At 38.8% G+C, this 15,006-nt stretch overlaps 1 protein-coding gene across 4 annotated transcripts in view; it reads right to left on the reverse strand.

Annotated features, from left to right (window-relative positions):
• EPC1 (enhancer of polycomb 1) overlaps window positions 1–15,006 on the reverse strand; it is a 108,541-nt gene that overhangs the window by 67,743 nt on the left and 25,792 nt on the right. The gene's annotated exons all lie outside the window — the stretch shown is intronic.

Here is a 15,006-nt window from a genome sequence, read left to right on the forward strand (position 1 = left end):
TTCTTTATACATTAGTTGCGTATAGTAAGATAAGATTTACTTCTAGTATAAACAGTTAGAGTATTTTATTAGTGAGAAAGGCTAATGTAACCCACAAAGGACTAGTCCTCCCAAATATACTGACTCCATTAGCCTCTACCAAAAGCTTTGAGTTAAACTAAAGGCTGCTTTTCTATAACAAGAAAGAATCCAAGGTGGGGGGGGGGGGGGAAAGAGGGGAAAAAGAATCTCATTTTTGAATCAAGCTTTATAAATAGGGCATAACTGTTATAAACAAATATACCATGAACCATTTATAACATACTAAAAATGAACAAATACAAATCCGAAAATAAAGCTATACGTTACTTAAAGAAATGTATACAGTTATAGTGTACACTCATAGGTTGCAAAAAGATGTACTAAATCTAGTGTAAAGGCTCTATTTAGCTGTAAATCAATGTGTTTTAACAGTTATATCAACCAATGAGAATGCACCTTTCTTTAGAAAATAACTGACGTACCAGTGGAAAAGTTGATTAAAATAGAGGATTTAAATCAAGGCTTTCCACTTGGTCATTGATTCAAATCAAGGCAATTTAAATAAACAAACCCACCCTGCTCAGAAAGCTATGGGTAAAGCATTTTAACAATCCCAGAATACACCAATACAGCCACAGTTGAGGGACATATCGATATAAGAAAAAAATATACAGGTTTGTTAAAGAGGGTATGGTATTTGGACATCCTGAATTATTACAGAGACAACAGAAGCAGCCACCTGTTTCATAGGAGAGATGCTCATGCAATGGTTTGAATACTTTATCAGTAACTGCTTTGCCTCTGTACTATATTCTGACCCAAAAGTTTATCACAGCTATTTAAACCTTTAATGACTTCATAAATTTACTTAACTCCCACATACTGGTTGGCAGTGCTGATTACAGTGGATAAAGTCTACACATGCCTGTGCGGTCTCTCTTTTAACATAAAAACCTTATCGCTTGTACAGAAATTTAATTTGGGAGGATTAGTCCTTTGTATGTAATGCCTGACAGTTTACATTAGCCTTTCCCTTAGAATTTTGAGGGAGAGACAATTGGGGTGGGGAACGAGTAGTAATTCATATGCAGGGATTGACAATTTACACTGATCTGAGGCCAGAGGACTTTCAGTATTAAATTCAGGGTATACACACAAACCAACAAAAAAACCCACACATCTGTAGTGCAAGAGACCTGAGGTTTAAGAATCTGATAGATTATCAGACCTAGAAACAAATACCGAATACCTTTAGTAAACTGAGATTACCAATTGCATGTAGCACTTGTTTCATTGTCACCAGACATTACATCTTCAGAATCACATAATTTACCGTTTTGCCTCCTCCCTTCGTCCAAACTTAAATTTCAGTAGATCGTAGCGATCTCTGTCTTGTACTTCATTACAATTTGAAAGACTGGAATCCTACATTTTAAGTACTGTGAAGCACTAAACTGGGCTATCACCAGCAGGAGAGTGAATTTGTGTGGGGGGGTGGAGGGTGAGAAAACCTGGATTTGTGCTGGAAATGGCTTTTAGATAAGCTATTACCAGCAGGACAGTGGGGTGGGAGGAGGTATTGTTTCATATTCTCTGTGTATATATAGAGTCTGCTGCAGTTTCCACGGTATGCATCTGATGAAGTGAGCTGTAGCTCACGAAAGCTCATGCTCAAATAAATTCGTTAGTCTCTAAGGTGCCACAAGTACTCCTTTTCTTTCTGCGAATACAGACTAACACGGCTGTTACTCTGAAACCTGTCATTATGCAAGGCACTGCATTTAGCCGTATGGAGTGGAAATCTATCAACTGCATGAAAAAACTTGCACAGATACAGACAGACATCATCTTCCTTTCCAAATGCAAACAGATGGACATCGTACCAAAAGGACTGAAGGTAAAAAATCCATTACAATCTACATACCACACAGACTATGCTGACAGCTTGTGCCACACGCTCTCAAAGAAACTGCGGAATCACCTGATCAACATCCTCTACAGCAAACAGGGACAGATTAAGAATGAGCTCTCAAAAATGGATACTCTCATAAAAAACCAACCTTCCACACAAACTTCCTCGTGGCTGGATTTTACTAAAACTAGACAAGCCATTTACAACGCACACTTTGCTTCTCTACAAAAGAAAAAGGACACTAAACTTTCTAAACTACTACATGCTACAAGGGGCCACAGCAATGGTTCCCTCAACCCACCTAGCAATATTGTTAACCTATCCAACTATACTCTCAGCCCAGCAGAAGCAGCTGTTCTATCCCGGGGCCTCTCCTTCTGCCCCTCCACCCCTACGAACATGATACAGTTCTGTGGTGACCTAGAATCCTATTTTCGACGTCTCCGACTCAAGGAATATTTCCAAAATACCTCTGAACAACATACTAATCCACAGAGGTCTCCCTACCAACACTACAGAAAGAAGGATTCTAGGTGGACTCCTCCTGAAGGTCGAAACAGCAGACTGGACTTCTACATAGAGTGCTTCCGCCGACGTGCACGGGCTGAAATTGTGGAAAAGCAGCATCACTTGCCCCATAATCTCAGCCATGCGGAACGCAATGCCATCCACAGCCTCAGAAACAACTCTGACATCATAATCAAAAAGGCTGACAAAGGAGGTGCTGTTGTCATCATGAATAGGTCGGAATATGAACAAGAGGCTGCTCGGCAGCTCTCCAACACGAGTTTCTACAAGCCATTACCCTCTGATCCCACTGAGAGTTACCACAAGCAACTACAGCATTTGCTCAAGAAACTTCCTGAAAAAGCACAGGATCAAATCCGCACAGACACACCCCTGGAACCCCGACCTGGGATATTCTATCTACTACCCAAGATCCATAAACCTGGAACTCCTGGGCGCCCCATCATCTCAGGCATTGGCACCCTGACAGCAGGATTGTCTGGCTATGTAGACTCCCTCCTCAGGCCCTACGCTACCAGCACTCCCAGCTACCTTCGAGACACCACTGACTTCCTGAGGAAACTTCAATCCATCGGTGATCTTCCTGATAACACCATCCTGGCCACTATGGATGTAGAAGCCCTCTACACCAACATTCCACACAAAGATGGACTACAAGCCGTCAGGAACACTATCCCCGATAATGTCACGGCTAACCTGGTGGCTGAACTTTGTGACTTTGTCCTTACCCATAACTATTTCACATTTGGGGACAATGTATACCTTCAGATCAGCGGCACTGCTATGGGTACCCGCATGGCCCCACAGTATGCCAACATTTTTATGGCTGATTTAGAACAACGCTTCCTCAGCTCTCGTCCCCTAAAGCCCCTACTCTACTTGCGCTATATTGATGACATCTTCATCATCTGGACCCATGGAAAAGAAGCCCTTGAGGAATTCCACCATGATTTCAACAATTTCCATCCCACCACCAACCTCAGCCTGGTCCAGTCCACACAAGAGATACACTTCCTGGACACTACAGTGCTAATAAACAATGGTCACATAAACACCACCCTATACCGGAAACCTACTGACCGCTATTCCTACCTGCATGCCTCCAGCTTTCACCCTGACCACACCACACGATCCATCGTCTACAGCCAAGCTCTGCGATACAACCGCATTTGCTCCAACCCCTCAGACAGAGACAAACACCTACAAGATCTCTGTCAAGCTTTCTTACAACTACAATACCCACCTGCGGAAGTAAAGAAACAGATTGATAGAGCCAGAAGAGTTCCCAGAAGTTACCTACTACAGGACAGGCCTAACAAAGAAAATAACAGAACGCCACTAGCCGTCACCTTCAGCCCCCAACTAAAACCCCTCCAACGCATTATTAAGGATCTACAACCTATCCTAAAGGATGACCCAACACTCTCACAAATCTTGGGAGACAGGCCAGTCCTTGCCTACAGACAGCCCCGCAACCTGAAGCAAATACTCACCAACAACCACATACCACACAACAGAACCACTAACCCAGGAACTTATCCTTGCAACAAAGCCCGTTGCCAATTGTGCCCACATATCTATTCAGGGGACACCATCACAGGGCCTAATAACATCAGCCACACTATCAGAGGCTCGTTCACCTGCACATCCACCAATGTGATTTATGCCATCATGTGCCAGCAATGCCCCTCTGCCATGTACATTGGTCAAACTGGACAGTCTCTACGTAAAAGAATAAATGGACACAAATCAGATGTCAAGAATTATAACATTCATAAACCAGTCGGAGAACACTTCAATCTCTCTGGTCACGCAATCACAGACATGAAGGTCGCTATCTTAAAACAAAAAAACTTCAAATCCAGACTCCAGCGAGAAACTGCTGAATTGGAATTCATTTGCAAATTGGATACTATTAATTTAGGCTTAAATAGAGACTGGGAGTGGCTAAGTCATTATGCAAGGTAGCCTATTTCCTCTTGTTTTTTCCTACCCCCCCCCCCCCGATGTTCTGGTTTAACTTGGATTTAAACTTGGAGAGTGGCCAGTTTGGATGAGCTATTACCAGCAGGAGAGTGAGTTTGTGTGTGTATGGGGGTGGGTTTTTGGAGGGGGGTGAGGGAGTGAGAGAACCTGGATTTGTGCAGGAAATGGCCTAACTTCATTATCATGCACATTGTGTAAAGAGTTGTCACTTTGGATGGGCTATCACCAGCAGGAGAGTGAATTTGTGTGGGGGGGTGGAGGGTGAGAAAACCTGGATTTGTGCTGGAAATGGCTTTTAGATAAGCTATTACCAGCAGGACAGTGGGGTGGGAGGAGGTATTGTTTCATATTCTCTGTGTATATATAGAGTCTGCTGCAGTTTCCACGGTATGCATCTGATGAAGTGAGCTGTAGCTCACGAAAGCTCATGCTCAAATAAATTCGTTAGTCTCTAAGGTGCCACAAGTACTCCTTTTCTTTCTGCGAATACAGACTAACACGGCTGTTACTCTGAAACTAAACTAACTAGTAGCTCATGAGATATCAGGCTGTGTTTGAAGGTTAAAGACAAGATTGAAATCAGGTCATTCTGATCCCCAAACACAAGGGTTCCTTTATTAAAGTCATTTTTAGTATGTTTTGCTGAATATTAAATTGTAACACTTTTTAATAGAGTTAATATTTGTTCCTCTGCTTTACTCCCTTCACAACCTTCAGACAGTCGATATTACAGCCACACAGGGACGATGATGATCATCATCTAGTCCAGGGGTAGTCAATAAGCAGACTGCTGGCCAAATATGGACTGCCAGATGTTTCTGAATGGACTCCAAAAATCTTTTTATTTAATTATCATCATGATTTTTTTTTTAAATTGTCTTCTCTGGAGTTTGGACTTGACAAAAAAAAAACCTGACTACTCTCAATGTAATCTGACCATCTGTGTAACAGACCATTGATTTCATCCAGTGAGTTCTGTATCAAGTCCATAACTTCTAATTAAGCTGTATCATATTTTAGAAAGATATCTATATGGATTTAAACTTTAAAAGATTGAAAATACACTACATGCCTAAGTAAGTTGTTCCAATGGTTAATTACTCTGTTAAAGATTTGAGCCTTATTTCTAGCCTGATTTTTTCTAGCTTCATCTTCCAACCATTAGTTCTCATTATGCCTTTTTCTCCTAGATTAAAAAGAGCAGTCTACTACCAGAAATCTCTTCCACATATAAGTACCTGTAGACCACAAAAGGCTAAGGGATGACTTGCTCATGGATAAACTAAGTAAACAGTGTTCCTTTCGGACTTGTTTACACATGGTATTATTCCAGAATAGCTATTTTGCTTTAAATTCACACCCAATCTTTTCCAGAAGGCCTTCCATGAATAGACAAGCCCTTAGTCTCTCACTTTAAGACATATTTGCTAGAATCAAATCATGCTTGTGGTTCTTTTCCAAACTGCTTCTGATTTTTCTAGATCATTTTTGAAGTGTCAACATCAGACGTGGACACAGTAAACAGCCTCACTAAGGTGATTTGACATTCCTACTTAATATTCCCCACTTACAGGTTACAGCATCACACTGGTAGTTAAATATTCAGCTGGTTATCTATCATGAGCTAGAAGTCTTTTCCCACCATCATTGTTTTCCAGGCTACAGTCTCCGGGCCACAGTAAGTATGATCTACCTTCTTTTCTTCCTAGATCTATGATCTGACATTTGGCTGTATTAAAACTTTAAGTCAGAGATGCTATGAGTCCTAATATCAAAACAGTTTCTATAACATTTCTTGAAGATGCTCTTGGTGATTTGAGGATAGGACTCCCATTACTCCTCAGACTTTGCTGGGAAGAGGAATCTGAGAATATTCAAAAGATAGCAATATAGAGTATTTGTTTTAGTTTAAATGCATTGTGCAAAGTCCAATATCTTGTGATCTGCCAGAGCTAGAAACACCAAACAGATTCAAATTATTTCACCACCAGAATCTTCCATCAGCCAAAGCACGGACAGAGACTGGACCTTTCTTAAACATTTAAATATACCTGTGCTAGTGCTCAACTTTTCATTTATGAAATTCATGCAAGAGGAAAGCCGAGGCTAACAGAAGATTATATAGTTTGTTTTGATTGATCCTATCTATGATGTAGCATGATTCTACTGTACTGTATTTGTTTATTTGGGGGGGGGGGGAAGCAAGAGCAACATCTGTTTAATTTATCAAGACAATTAAGGGGTGAGTTGATTATGGTGCATAAGTACCGTCACAGAGAAAATACTAGGTAATGAAGTGGAAAAAGCCTCCTGGAAAACAGCATAACAAAAATGATTAGCTGTCAGTTGAACCCAGACAAATTCAAATCAGAAATAAGGTACAGAATTTAAATCACCCTCACTGTTAACTATTGGAACAAGCTTCCAAGAGATATGGTGGATTCTCCATCTGTAGATGTCTTCAAACAGAGACTTTATGGAAGATAAAGATTTTTTGATGGCCCATGATATATAGGTCTGACTAGATGGGCTAATGGTCTCTTCTGGCCTTTACAATTTTATTCACATACCCCTGAGTTTAGCATTATGACAGACAAAACTGGACGGTTTATACACTTTTCAAATAATTTTTTTTCTTCTCATGATGATATGGCAACTTGTGAATATACTTCATGTGTCTGTTAGCAAACAGCAAAGCATAGATTAACAGACTGTTTAAAATGGTATACAGGAAAGAAGGTTTGAATATAAAATAAAAAGCCTTTTGTATTATAAACATAAAACCTCCTTTGGAGGAGACACTTACAGAGCTAGGAAGCAATTACTATTGAATTTGCTGCACCCCACACAGAGAGTGTAATAATGTGCAAGAGATAATTAATCTCCACCATCCTGATTTTCCCCTAAGACAATTCTAAACTAGGGAGCTTGAACCTATTTAAAAAGCCTAATGAGGCCAAGATTTGCTTGTTTCACTTACCTTTTAAAAGTTGTCCCTAGCATCTATCAGCTCAAGATTTTTTGTTGTTGCAAAGTAAAGCTGGATCCTTGTGGAGGTGTCCTGATTCCACATGAAAGACAACTGGAATCCCAAAACTGGAGACCTGGCTGCTGCACTTGTATAATAATCTCACATTTATGTACTCACAGTTGCCCCAATTGGATCCTAAGGCACTAATGAATAAACTATACTTAGGATCATATGCCACTGAAGGCAGCTATTTTACAGTATTTAAACTATTTATCTATTGATATTGAATGCCTTTTCCAATTGCAATGGAAGTTTAGATAGAAAGCAGTTTCCTGAATTAATATGGGTGCCTTTGGCCAAATTCCCTTACAAGTGCAACGGGACCTTTAATAAACCACAAGTATTTGTAGACACTGATTTTACTTTCATGTAAAGGCTTGTCTACACCAACCTGCACTGATTTAAACAAGTTTGTTTACATGTCTCCACAAACTTGAGGAATAAGGACAGATTTAACTCAAAACTAGTTAGAAACCAATTTCATTAACCTGGTGCAGTTTCTCGGTGTAGTCTACCCTTCAGTGTCTTTATAGGTCTCCTAGCCAGGTTTGAGGTCTTAAAAAGCACATGGTAATAACTGGTTTCAGAGTAGCAGTCGTGTTAGTCTATATTCGCAAAAAGAAAAGGAGTACTAGTGGCACCTTAGAGACTAACCAATATATTTGAGCATAAGGTGTCACTAATACTCCTTTAAGGTAATAACTGCAGCCACAGGCAGAAAATATTTATGTATATGCATTTATACATACACAGTATTACATAAAAACTATGCAACTTAAAATGACTTGTTTACAAAGTCAAGCACTCAAATGTTAAGGAAATGCCAGATTTACAGATGCATGCACAATATTAATTCTGCCTCATATTCATCAAATGAGGCAGGGATCCTGTGGAAAAAGTAATGCAGTTATAATACAAGGGACAGAATTCAAGTTGCATAGGAAATTATAGATCTTTCACTTCCTAACTTGTGTGGTTTCACTTTGCAAACTAATTAACAGGTTAATATTTTAAAAAGAGCAAGAACTGTTGTATACAACTCTAACAAATCCTCCATCACACATCAGGGTTTGATCACTGCAAAATGAACTTCTACCACTTGAGCTATAGAACCAGTTATGTTAGCTGGCACAAGGAGAAGGCTTTATCTCAGAGCTGGGGCAAAGAAAGATGAAATATTGCAGCCATGAGTTGGATCCAGGTAGTGTTTGAGGAAGGAGTCCAGCCCAGCTCTACCTCCAAAAAAGGTGGTACCTCCAGTAGAGGAGTGGATGCTGGGTGCCGGTGGGTTTACTTGGGGAGTCTGGCCCAGCTGGATTGGGAAGGTCCTGCCCCATGTAGAGTCCCAGGGTAAGGAAGAAAAGGGAAGGGAAGACTGGAATGATGGGGGCATGTGCTGAGTTGCAGGGAATATGATGTGTGCACCAGGGAATCGAGATGCCCAGCCCACCTTTCTCCTCCCTCCCATTGCTCTGGCAGCTCCTGGTATAGTGTGCAGTGGTGCTGCATTGTTCTGGCTCTTTAGAAAGAGCATGTTCAAAGTTCTCCTGAAGCATGCACTGGAATTTCCTAGGATAAGAGAAAAGGCAGGTTGCTAACCTGCGGCTTTTCTACATGCTGAATTTCCTGCTGAAAGGACGATGGTATTGGAGCATCTCAAAGAAAAGTTACTTTACATTTATGAGAGATTTTTGTATTAGGCATCTTAAATAAAGGGTCACTAACAGCTTCCCAAATTATAGACAAACATACATGTTCGTTAAGGAAAACTACACTAAAATAAAATGTTCAGTACTATTTTTTTTCCTGTCTTCCTAGAGCTGATGAGACAACGGCCTGAGACCATGAATCTGTAAGTATTATTGAACCCTGAAGAATAAACAGCAAATGGTAGATTGTGATGGTATCTCAGCACTAAATTCATTCATTTAAAAGGAAAAGTGTAGTTCAAATAGATTAACAGACTGATAAAGCCCATCTTATCTTTAACACTAAATGTTTTAAACATATACTGGAACACTTATCCAAATATGTAACAATTTGTATTCTCCAATTCCCTGCAGTTAATATGAAGGCTCTAGATATGCCCAAAAACTTAATTTGTGTGGTAACAGGGAACCTGACAGTATTCTAAGGATTAATACGACGACAACTTAATTACAGAGTTACTGAGACAAACCAGATATTCTGTGACAACTAAACAGCAGCTCCACCGAACAAAGTAATTCCATTACAACTTGTGTTGATTTCTCCATATTGCTTCATAACAATACAGTTTACGTCAACATAAATAAGAGATCAGAGAGCATAAAAATGGAAGAGACCTATTAGATCTTTTCCTGCAAATACAGAACGTTTACCAGACAAAGGGTTCCAATAAAAGAGACCCAAAGGCTATACATTTCATCTTAGCTAAGCAGCTTTAGAAACATCCCAGCAAGCCTCCCTACAGTTCTCTGTACAGTTTAATAAGAGTTTTAGAACTGATTCTACAGTTGCCCTTAAGTTCTCAGATTCAAAAACATTAGCAAACCAACATCCCACTAAATATCTAGCCAACTGAAAAGGGGAGAAGAGAGAGGGAGAAATTCAGGCCTGGTCTATGCTTGCAAATTAAATCAAAACCTAACTATGTCAGTTAGGGCATGTCTACACTTACTGGGGATCAACACTGCTGGGGTAGATTTAGTAGGTCTAGTGAAGACCCGCTAAATCGACCGCAGATCATTGTCCCATCGACTCCAGTACTCCACTGGAACAAGGAGCGTAAGGTAAGTCAACAGGAAAGGGCCTCCCGCTGACACAGCGTGGTGTAGACACTGCAGTAAGTCAACCTCAGCTACATTGACTCCAGCCATGTTATTCACCTACCTGGAATAGTGTAATTTAGGTCAACTTACCCCCCATAGCGTAGACAACGCCTTAGGGACTGAAAAATTTCACACCCTGAGCGTCACAGCTAAATCAACTTAATCCCTGGTCTGGACATAAAGTAGGTTGACAGATTTCCTCTGTCGACCTAGTTACTGACTTTTGGAGGGGTGGATCAACTACATCAATGGAAAAACCATTTCTGTCAATTTAGGAAATGTCTATGCTATGTCTATATCGGCAGCGCTGTAACTATGCTGCTGTAGCGAGACATACCTTTAGATTTGGTCTACACTAGAAAGTTACACGAGTATAACTGGTAAAAACAGCACCTGTGAAAAAGTTATACAGGTATAAGCCATAGCATGGACTGTTATACTGGTATAGCTTATTTTGCTTCCCAAACTGGAATAAGCTATACCAGTGTAACTGCATCCACACTGCAGGGGAATGGCTACTTAATTATACTTGTACATGTAATCACTAAAACATTCTAGTTTAGACAAGACTAATGATTCACTTTAAAATACAATCTAGGGTAGCTTGAGAACAAAAAACTTCAAGCACACGGCTTTGATTTTTCTTCATACATGTTCATGGTACATATGGTCCAGCCCCCCAGGCAAGCTAGTTTTGGGGTCAGGTCTTAAAGAATTTCTGTTGTGTATGGGGTTGTTGGGTTTTTTAAAAAACAAGATACATTAACAACGTTTACACAGGTTTCAGAGTTGCATCCGTGTTAGTCTGTATTCGCAAAAAGAAAAGGAGGACTTGTGGCACCTCAGAGACTAACAAATTTGAGCATAAGCTTTCGTGAACTACAGCTCACTTCATCGGATGCAGAGTCTCACATCACTAGGTACATTTAAACTCTGCATCTCTTTTGGGGAGGAGCTGTAAAAAAAAAACACAACATGTTTTTTCTCCAGCAGCTGTGTATGTATTTAAAGCTGACCTGCAATGCATTTAAGACGTTCTAATGCCACTTTATGGTGTGAGAAAATGATCTGAAAGTTTGTCAAGATAAAATATTTTTCTTGTTTGGACAGGCTAAGAAAGTCAAATCCAATCTTCCCTGTTTTGGTTGGTTGACTTTTAAGTCTAGGACATTTGAGAGAGTTTTGAATCTTAAAAGGCTCCCTTTTCTGAAGTGTTAGTTACTGAAGTTACACAGGTGCTAAAAAAGTCCATTCAACAACATAACTTCTCTCAGCTCGTAATGTTACTATTGCACTAGTTCTCCAGTTGTCAACTTGTGTTCTAGCTTAGTCAGGATGTGAATTTCTAATCTTAAAATCAGTATTCTTATTAAAAATATATCTTCCCGACCTTTACTGATAAAGCAAAGAAGAGGCACAAACCTTTCTCTCCCTTTCCCTCCCCCACTTCCCATTTATGTAGGCAACTTAAAAAAACAGAAGTTTGTTGTAATAACTTAGACAGTATTTTGTTGTTACTGCTTTTTGTATTATTGTTGCAATATTAGCTACACTATATATCCACTTAGGTCAGTTGTCTGTTTCCAATCACTAATGCAATAAAATGATGGTTTTATTTGAGAACAGGATGTTTTTTAGGTTTTTTGGCTGTATGATAATTTAGTGTGGTATGGGTGAAGATAATTGGTAGTTTTCAAATTTTGGACTTTTAAAAACTAGCAATTTATTTATGATCTTAATGAAGATCTGCACTCCTCTTCCTGGGAATTTCCTTAGGTTAATTAAGGCACTTGATAATTTGCTTAGCAGTGAGATTCCCATTTCTAAGCAGGATTGGAAATTGGGGCCTAAACCAAGCCAACCATGAGGACTACTTCAAAAGTTATTTATCTCCTGGTATTATGTAAGATAAAGAGCTTTCTACTGTAAGATCTTTACCTCTCAGAGCCAACATCACATCTGAAGTCTTGTCTTATTAGAGAGAAGAAGTGTAATACTAGGTAAATGGATTAACATCTTAAGACCTTTGGCTGCCAAATTTGTTTTAAATAATAGCTAAAACATCTACGAAAAGGGTGTTTTAGAGCTAGATACAAGAAGTTCAGTAAGGTTTGGCCTCATGCTTTCAGCATTTTTACTCATCTGAAGATTCCCATTCTACTACTAAAGCTGTGTTATTTTCCATACTGGTTCTTCTTTTTGGGAAGGGGAGGGGTAGAAAGATGAGATGAAGGGGAAATAAAATATGTATCCTTTTATACACAATGCTAAAGTAGTAGTTTAAATCTCGTGGCAAGATATTTAGCCCAAGCATAGCTCTTTTAAATCTAAATTTAAATGAATACATGCTTGATGTTATGTAAAACTTGAAGTTGTATTTAAACACTATTAGCAGGCTGCTGTAGGTGCCTGATCACAGTAGTTTATTGTAAAGAAAGTTTCTTAAAAAAAATTTAAGAACCACACACTACTGAACTATGTCCTCTTTTGTAGAGTCTAAAGAATTGGACATTCAAATCATTAATTGGATTCACAGTGTCACAGAATATACACTAAGTGAGCTGACCTATTACTACATATGTTAACTCCTACTCCTTTCCCCCGCCCCCCAAAATATTACATGACATTTTGAGAACTAATGGAGCACTCCACTGATCTGATTTTAATTGCCATCGCACATGTTTTCTTATATTGAACACCAGCACATTCTGGAATGGAGAAAAATGGCTACAGAAAAAAAAATTGAGTAGCAAATCCGAGCATAGTGATTTAAGAAGAAAAAGTGTTTGTCCTTAACTAAGACATTATACAATTCCTGAAGTAATTTTAGATGGTTTAACAAGATAAGAGTTTTCCGCTGGCAAGTGAATATTCTTCAGTTTGTTACTTTATCAGAGAAAAGGCATATGCAAATTTAACTTGAATTAAAGCTGTCTGGCTAACTATTTTGTTAGTCACACTTGTTTTTAAAGCTTTATTTGCAAAAAATCTAAGCATAATCAGATTTTTCATATTAGCAAACCCTCTTCCTTTGCCCAAAACCTGTGACAGTGACTATCAACCTTGCCTTAGCTAGAAAGAAAAGGCTACTCATGCTGGTATAGTTTTCACCCCAAAAGACTCACCTCTACAAGCCTATAGCAGAAATAAAACAAAGACAAAAGTTATATGGTAATATATTACTTTTAATTAAAATACAGATAGGATACTATTATGATAGGCATAACAAAACTGTTTCTTTACTTTAAAATGTAATGGAATTGGAAATAAAGTACTATACCCAACATATCAAAAGATGAAAAGTTTGTATTCAAAACAGGTCTCTGTACTGTACCAGCATACAGTACCTAAAACATTCTTATTGGACAAAAGTTAATCTCATTCAACTCAATTTTGAGTCATCTAGTCTCAGTTTTTTTCCCCATGTTTATTACAGTTCAGCAAAACATGCTTTGTTGAATAATTACAGTAGTTAATGTTCGTACAAGTTCTAGATATGTTACATAAATGTTAAGTATAGTATAAATCCTCAAACTCCAAAATACAACTTAAAAGATGATTTACAGCACAAACACAATACAGGACACAGATAGATAATTTTTGGATGGATTAGGAAATATCAAATACAAAATTGTTACGTGAAATTCCACATGGTTTGTAAAATTGTCTGTACACTGTAGCACGTGTAGAAGGCTGTACCTTAAAACCAAGGAATGCATTCCTTAGATTTAGAGAAATGTAACAAGCTTCACTTTTAGTATCTATAGGAATGCAGGTCGGAGCTTAACTGTCTTAACCCAACCACTTTAAAAACAGTACTATCAACCTGAAATCTAGTAAATTAAAAAAAAAAGTTAGCATAAGGTAAGTGCCACACTTGCACCCTAACTTTCCTCCCTTTACCAATACTTGTGGTTTTAAAAGGTCACATTTTTAAACATGTTCCCTGTTTCTATAGAGGTTTTGTACAGCAATAGAAAAGAGAAGAACTGACTATGCTAGGAAAACAACGAGTGTGACAAGAGCTGTCATGTGCACAAACTAAAACTGAAAAAGAGACTACCTTCCCACAGTCTCTTCAGGTACAGTATTGCTATGGCAGGTAAAAAAAAATTCAAATTGTTTTTAAGTTGACAATCCTTTAAGCAAAGGGGCTTGAAGGGACGGTCTTCCAATGAAAATTTAAATCTTCAGTAAAACAGCAGAAAGAAGCAGAAAGTGGTGGAGATTTAAACTTCCAAACTCAGATTACCTTTTAACAATTTTGTAGAAAAATAGCAGCCAGTGTGTCTGAATTGTAACAACCGTTATTCCTTTATCTGATTCGTGTATGCACTATTCCTGATCACCATGTGCCTGAAGGTATTTCTGTGATTACACATCATGTGCAAGTATTAACATAAGCCTGACAAAAAGTTTAAATTCTTATATTTACATAACTTATTAAGGGGAAGTCGTCATTAGACTGAAAACCCTTCTTACAACAAAGATCCTATTAGCAAGGAGCAGACTTATAACCCCCAAATCTCACTACCTTGCCATCTTATGCTTATTTTCCCCCTGCCCTAAAATGAGCTCATAGCATTTTCAGGAATTAAAGGTACAACGAAGTCAATTTATGTCTAGTTTATAGTTAAAAGCGGGCATATGTAACAGCACGTGTCGTCCCTCCCAGTGACTCAACAGCCCATGGACAGAGGTATAAGCCTGGCTGCAAC

This window comes from Eretmochelys imbricata, chromosome 2, assembly GCF_965152235.1.
Source record: "Eretmochelys imbricata isolate rEreImb1 chromosome 2, rEreImb1.hap1, whole genome shotgun sequence".
NCBI lineage: Eukaryota > Metazoa > Chordata > Testudines > Cheloniidae > Eretmochelys > Eretmochelys imbricata.